Raw genomic sequence first — 8,424 nt, 5'->3', positions numbered from 1 at the left:
GATATTTGTCTCAGTGGCAATCATACTTCTCTTCAGTTTCCTTAATTTGAAAAAAGTTGGAGACGAGCAATATATTCAAACTAATATAAAAAGGCAATTCCTTGATTCAGGAGAATAGGATTGCAAAACAGTGAACAATAGCCATATACACCCACTCTTAAGGAAACTCTTGTATGTAAAAACGAAATAGAACGACACAATTCTTCATAAATAGTAAGGGATATAATAAATGGAAAAGAATTTGGTTGCAGATATTTCCATGATCTAGGATTTCAAGTGCACATTCAACCTACTAGATAGTAAAACGTATGATGTACACGAGTTTGCATCCGCCGTTCATCAGAAAATGAGACAACATATATCTTATGAGTGGACGGTTGATGAACACACACACATTATAGAGCTCATATTATCGAAGAATGCGTACACTTTAATCCCAAGACGATAGATCGGACAAATACTAAAACAAGATAACGATTATTTCATATTAGGTTTCACCTTACACTTTATCCATCCGGTAGTAAGACAGGCACAGGAGCAAACTATCTGAGTCAGAATGGAACGCGGTATGTAGTATAATCAACGTGTATCTAGTACATTAAATATTCTATTAGCAACAACATTTTGATATTCAAATAATTGACCTAGATCAGTAATTGTCGTCTTATATACTAGTATATTCTTTCAGTCCAACTTTCTGTTCATCTTGCGTTTCTTTCTGAATATAACAATTTGCTTCAACTGGACGATAAACAACACAATACGAGTATCTAAGACAAAGACGGTAATTTCTAATTTCGTTCTGTTGACCTCTATGATTAAAAATGAAATGACATATAACAAAAGACAATAACACGTTAAGACTAGACATTATAGGAACAATTATATGCGTGTAAATTTTTGTTGACTTCAGAGACCTTCACAAGCGATATAAAGCGTATACAACATAAGTGTTGAAAGCCAGTGATTTTCATAGGTAAAAAGGGATGTTTATATTTATCTCGTTTGCTAATAATCAAACTGTTGGTCGTAACATGATAAATAATATACGTTTAAAAAGATCTTCTGTCAAAATTTTTTCAAATTCTCTAATCAAAGTAGATCAGGGACAATAATTGGCTATTCATTGATAATGAAGAAAATCTATTGAACCCACCCAATTCTTTCAAACGCTGAGCAAAAAGCGGCTCTTTGTGTTATGAAACTGAAAACTTTAAACATATAATCAAAAATGTAGCTACACATCAACTGGTATTTCAGTTTGCACGGAATAAATGAGGACAACATGTGCGGAAGAAACCTTTTTACATTTAATTAACAAAAGTCATCTACTGTTTATATCAGTCTTTAATTTGACCTTGAAAAATTCTGTTGATAAAATTGTTGTTTTTCTCTGTTTTTCAGTGTAAAACTATTTGGATTGTTCTATTGACTTATATTTATTTTCCAACAATTTTTACACGGCTCCTACACAATTTGTTAATGATGAAAGTAAATGTGACATTCTTACCAATAATAAAACTTTCCACCAAAAATCAAATGAAAGGATGGTCGTCAACAATGACAAAATTATACCGTGTTGTTAGTTGTGATAACTAAACGTGACAACATTCAATAAAGAAAACGACCTTATATAAACTACAAGTTTTAGATATATAGCAATAAAGGAAAACATTCATTGACGATATTCCTACATACAGGCTCCTAGTTATTTCACATAACGATTGTAGCTGGATAAAACATGTTTTTGAGAGCTTGATATTTACATTCTCTCTAACCTGAAACAGTGGATAAACAGTATAACTTGGAAACATTCTGTAAAAAAAATCTATTGCCAAGTTTCGACAAATCAGGTTGATATTTTTAAGACTAAAAACGTACAAAATGTTGACAGACGACAAGAAGTAAGAAACAAATGGATTGTGTTTACGCAGGTTTAAAGTTTAATCAGTTGTCCTGTTACGTATATAATGTATACTTATACGTTCACCTTCTTATATTTAATTAATAATTATTAATCTCCCATGTATATCTGAAAGCTTATGATAAAACTGATCTATCACTATGATGTAATTCATCAAATTGTTTCTTTCATTTATGACATATCATAATCAACACAAAACAACCCTATTAAACATTTATTCAGAATGCAACAATTCGGAAAAACAGAAATACAGTTATAAGAATATCGTAAACCATCCACATTAAATGTACAACAACATTTAATCATGTAAAATCAACAAATGTTTTCTATATCAGTACAACTGACATGTGGTCTTTCAATAACCATCATCAACAAAAGCATGTAATAAAAAAAGTCTATAACAAGACTGTTTCATGATGTTAAATTTAATTTTAATGTTATCAAATAGTTGAGTTTCGTATGAACATATTCCTGGAAAAGCAGAACCAAATAACCTACACAGACAGTAGTTGTCTGAAAATGTATAAGTTTTCGAAAAAAAATAAGATATTAATTTTACAAGTTTAAAATCACAAATAGTATTTGCATGGTACTTAGTATTCAAACAGTTAATAAATAAGAAAAACATTAAATGAACATTGAGCTGAAACTTCTCAGAGACAAATGACACATAAATGCCACACTTGATTGAAATTTGTCAACATTTAAGAAAGCACGATTTGTATTTACCGATGAAGAATTTAATTCTCTGGTAACGGTATATGGATTTTTGAAATGAAACGGACCAAAAACACACGATAAGTTTATGATAACCTTCACCAGGACAGTCAGACCACATGATTAAGAAGGTATAATCGTGTTTGGCTTTAAAATGAAGAAATCCAAAATATATTTTGTTTCAGAATAATAGTATTTGTTTTCTTTTTCAGCACAAAGTTTAGATGCTCTATTTATATTCATCACATCTTACTTTATACATTCGCAGCTATAGCCATATTTTTTTCGGTTTGCAGCTCACGTACAATATTTGACGGTATATCGATTTTTGAAATGAAACGGACCAAAAACACACGATAAGTTTATGATAACCTTCACCAGGACATTCAGACCACATGATTAAGAAGGTATAATCGTGTTTGGGCTTTAAAATGAAGAAATCCAAAATATATTTTGTTTCAGAATAATATTATTTGTTTTCTTTTTCAGTACAAAATTTAGATGCTTTATTCATATTCATCACATCTTACTTTATACATTCGCAGCTATAGCCATATTTTTTTTCGGTTTACAGCTCACGTACAATATTTGAAAGTAGCCAAAGGTTGCAATTTCCTGAATCATTAAAACTTATTATATAATTTTTGGAACACGAAAATGTTTATCGGAAAAGTTGGAACGAATAGCAAATCACAATATAGCTCATAAAAGGGAGTTCCCATATGCCCAAATAAAAAAGTAACGATATATATGATTTTGTATTCATTTTTTTCTTTAAATATCACAAGATTGGAAACGTTTATCGTCTGGTATGCACTGAGGACCGGGTGTCAAAATGTTAGACTTTGAACAAACTGTATTTGAATCAGGAATGTTTAATACGAGACATAATAAAAAGTTCTGCCAGCCGTGACTACAAACTTTATGTTTTGTACAAAGTAACGTTCTTGCCATTAGAATAAGGTTGGTGTCCAATTTTGATGATTTGAAAAATTTAAGACTTAAAAAACAAATGAGAGTCTACACACCATTGTTAATTTCAAGCGGAGTGTGTTGGTTTCGGAGACTTGTCAAGTCATACCCCCAGTAACAACTTTCATTCAATAAAATGACGTCGGCAATAAATTTGATAACCCTGTAATTACAATTGAACACTGAACTTTGTACTTGCGTTGTTAATTTACAGGGTGCAATATTCTGTTTTACGCCTGTCTTTAACTTTTGGGTGAATTTATCAATTTCAGGACACTCACATATTGGAGATTGAAGATAATTTTTAATTGTTACTTTATTGTTCCTAATGGAATCTAAGTGTGTACCCCAATAACATTTAACTTTAGGAAGTACACTCGCGATATATTTCAAAAGATCGAAAAGAGTCACAAACATTTTTTTAGCCATCTTTGGTTTATGACGTTTTAGAAAACCAAACAATTTTCTAGGACTTAACTTCTTGTCAATTATTCGGGAATTCAATTCTCTTAAAAAGGCCTGTGTTTCTTCTACCTCAACTATTCTCTTTTTCAAACTAGCAATGTCTATGGACAAAAAGTTAAGTAAGGGCTGAATATACTGTCCATTCAACATTTTTTAGCGTATTGAAGTTTGATTTAGAGTATACGGATACCCACCTGCATCCATTTGTGGATTTTCCATATGTTTTTGAAATAAAGTTATAGAGATTAAAAAATGTGTAATCGTAGTCCTTACCCTTAAATGATATATCACGAAGGAATGAGATAACAACTTTACAAAACTGTTTTTGAAATTTTTTCATATTTTGGAAGGCAATATTTATGTCTTTCTTTGCTTGAATGAGTGTTGCTTGAGCTTTTCTCAACTTATCGCGAATTTTCCGTTCCTCTATAACACTTGTAACAACGTCAACAATCCCGAAACCAATAGCAAAAACAAGTCCTATTCCAGCTGCAGCTGTTGCGAAGACTGAGGCAGTTGTTGTAGCTGCAATTGTTACAGCAGCAATTACTGTTTCTACAGCTATCATTGCTATATCTATATACGCCGATTTCCATTTGAATCAAGCCATTGTTTGTGTTCTTCGAGAAGAGATTTCATATGTGGAATATCTTCAATAAAGGAACCATGATCTTGAATGACACTTGACAATAAACCTTTTAGTTTCGTATGCAATTGTTTGACTGTAGTTATTTTATCTTTGGTGTCTAATACGTTATCATGTATTTTGTCAACCAGCGCAGATATTTTTTCGGGATCACCATATTTCGATAAGAATGAATCTCGCAACTTCGTCACTTCTGGCTTTAATTTCTTCTTGATGTTATCTCTAAAAGTGAAAACAATTAATGATTATAAGGTCTGATTTTTATAATCTTTCAAACAGGAAATTGTGGAAAGATAACAGTTGTAATGTCGAACACTAATATCCCAGTTGAGAAAAAAAACCAGGGTTTTAGATTTGAAATAAATTCTATAATTTCAATCATCTGCATTAAAAGTTATGTAAATTAAGGCGACAGTAGTTTATTGATAATTAATTCTTCAATCGATTGAGAAGTTTTTCCCTGCTATGTCTTCATCAAACGCCATGCAAAAAAATCGCACAATAGGAAAAAGGAAACGTTTGAACATCAGACCACATCCTTGGTATCATGAATTTGAAAATATTGGTGATGGTGACCATCAAAGTCATTTTCTGTAGATTTCGATGCCGTGTGATATACTGAATAAGACATAGCTTTCAAAAATTATGTTTTAAATTCTTGACTGGGATTATGTCAATGTATTATTTTTCCCGCTCTCATTAACGGATGGTATGAAGTGTTAGTTCGTTCATTCGTTTTTCTTTATGTCCAACATTTGTATCCGCAATATTAACATACACAAAGTTCCACACAATGTTCATTTTTTCATCCATTCTTTTTTATCTTTTCTCAAAATGATTTCGGAGGGATACGTAAAAAAGGCACGGCCTCGGACTTCTTCACTATATTTCACATTTGTATCCGCTTCTCCTTATAAACCCTTTATCGTATTAAATGAAACTTTCTCCGAATCTTTTCTAATTATTCAATATTTTATGTTTTTGATTAATATCAAAGCTTCGAATTTGACATTGCTTTATTGTGGGAACAATTTTTGTTTATATTAAGAAAATCTTCCTGAACCCTTTATTACATTTAATATGACACATTACTTACAATCTAACCAATTAAATTATATTGTGAACTTCCTCCGTTGGTTTTATAATCGTATATTTTTGTGGTTTCACTTATGAAGGCATGGACTTAAGAGTACCCATTTTGTACTTGTTGAATATTTGTCATAATCTTATATCTTTATTCTATTTTTTATCTCTGATTTTGTTAATCAGACTGATGTTCCCGGATGCTTTACAAAATATGTGCACATTGTTGAACACATTTAAATCACCTACGCCTCCAAACCCCTTATCATTATTTTTTGAAATTTTCCAGAATAGCCACAGTATAATGCTATTGTTTACTTCTTATTCCAGATAGTTCGATTGCTTGATGCTTTACTTTTTCCTTGCTAAAACATGGACTTAAGATGTGGATTTATTATTTTTATTTTTGCACTTAGAAGTTGGTGGTCCATTTTGGAATGCTGTCGTGAGTTGCTTTTAATGTCTTATTCTTACTAATCACCTGGGTTCATGGAAAAAGTGAAATTCTGATGATTTCGAACTGAATGTCCATGAATGGAAAATTTATTCCGCAATTAAAAAAAAAAAAACAAACGCAAAAATATTTTTTCTAAAGCGATTTCTCATAGATACGAAGCTTCATGCTAGACTTAAATACTATTGTTAAAAGATTCATGTGTCAGGCTATACTATTGGGACATGTTTAGTAGTTTTCGAAATTTGTTTGTAGTATTGGCTATTAATTTTAAGATAATCGGCTTAGGGCCTTAGGCATCAGTGAAGAGACATTAATTATGCAAAAACTTGGTACACAGTTCCCAAAGTGGGTCTGTGAGGAGGATAGCCGGGTAATCTGAACACTCTATCGATTTTTGAATTATGATTGATAGGAGCTGAAATTCTGCCTTTTAATGAGTGTCTGGATATACCATTGGGATAATTTATGTAATTTTGGAAACATTTTTGTTTATATATTTTGCTTCCTTTTGGTAGATTGTTTCCTGAAGCAGGTAAATACAACAAAAACGCCTCGAATACCTGACATTTATACATTATTTTGATTTTTTTTAAACGAATGAGTTATAAACAATTCTGATAGACTATTAAAGCCCCTATTGAATCAGTAGTAAGAGGTTCGTTACTGACATAATTTTTGACATACTTTTCTTAAATTATCCGTTCAATTTTTGTTTTTGTTTTATGAAACGAAGGTTTTATCTCCCTCACGCATAATTAACCATACATGTAGATGGAAAGTGATTTTATGTCAAGGTCCCCGATGGTCAATCATATTATCTCTTTACGTATGTCGATACCTTTTCATCATCGACTTTCAAATTGTTTTGTTTTTACAGTAAGACAGTATGGTACTATTAACAATGTACTGTTGTAGTATATATTGCATAAAAACGAATACATTTTGGTAGATTTTTTTGTCAAAATAGTGAATATTGTAAAACTTTTATATTTTTCACGAATAAAATAAAAAAAAAGGATATTTTTCGTTAACTTGAATGTAATCGCATTCACTTTCAAACTATTGATAGTTTTTATTGAATGTTATACAAATATGTTTCTATTACAATACGGAAACACCGAAGTATAATCATGTTTACGACGTACTGTACCTCATTATGCAAACGCTTGGGTAGTATAGACATCCCTTCTTTGCTTGAACCACCTTTAGGGTTGTTACTGCAGCAGTCACAACTACAGAAGCAACTATTAGTGCTATAAGACTGAAACGAAATTGTTTTGATATTGAATTATCACAAGAATAGAGAAAGAAAAGCTAATCTGATGCATTTAAACTATTTGTACTATTTTCTGTTGAATAAAATATGAACTTTATCAAGTTTGCATGTTTGATACCAACCGTTTGTCACTAATCATGCTATGATTTTGAACGCCAAATTCTGAATAACACCAGAAAGATATTGAAGCAGTTAGAGTGAAATACTTCATTTGAATTATTTTCTCACTAATACTAAATTTTAAAAATATAGCTTACAAGAAAAATCTTTTCTCCTCGTTCTATCAATTTCGTCATCTACAAAACAAGTATTATAATTTAGGTTGCAACAGGAAAAAGAAAACACAAAAGAGTCCGTTCTTTTTCTGTACAAGCTGAAGTTTGATATATGTGATTTTTCCCAAAGGAATTTGAGGATGAATTTCAACTTACATGTTGAAATTCGGAAATATTTTCCCAAATCAAATGCAAACACAACATGTCGGCTTCTTTATTTTCTACGAAACAATCGACAAAGCGATGTCTCTTCTATTTTTGTTTGTAAAAATAGAATTACAAAAAATATTTTCTCAGGGTATTCATAGTATTCTTGCTGTTAACCACTATTACGTTACGAATTTATTCGTTTATACAAACTTGCAACTCTTTTATTGCACATTCGAAGCTAACACCAGCTGATTATGAAATAACAATGTATTAAAGTTTATCTGGTTTATCTTTCTTTACATTCGGAATAAAAAAATACATGTATTATATCAACTTTCAAGTCAAAGTGCTGACATTTAGCAATTTTAAAGGAAATACGTTTACGTTGACAATTACTTTTAACAAAAGGACGCAAAGGATACGTTGATAGAAAATCGACGAATCAAACATCCGAATGAT

General features: G+C 31.0%; 1 long non-coding RNA gene across 1 annotated transcript; it reads right to left on the bottom strand.

Annotated features, from left to right (window-relative positions):
- Positions 1-2,122: 2,122 nt before the first annotated feature.
- LOC139505069 (uncharacterized) lies at positions 2,123-7,813 on the bottom strand. Its single transcript, XR_011659528.1, has 3 exons — positions 7,798-7,813; positions 7,415-7,525; positions 2,123-4,946 (listed from the first exon to the last, which is right to left on the bottom strand). It is a non-coding gene; the product is annotated as an uncharacterized lncRNA (long non-coding RNA).
- Between the last annotated feature and the right edge of the window lie 611 nt (positions 7,814-8,424).

Source organism: Mytilus edulis, unplaced genomic scaffold, assembly GCF_963676685.1.
Source record: "Mytilus edulis unplaced genomic scaffold, xbMytEdul2.2 SCAFFOLD_1418, whole genome shotgun sequence".
Lineage (NCBI taxonomy): Eukaryota > Metazoa > Mollusca > Bivalvia > Mytilida > Mytilidae > Mytilus > Mytilus edulis.
The sequence above is the reverse complement of the archived record's forward strand: the minus strand, read 5'-3'. Positions and strand labels throughout refer to the sequence as shown.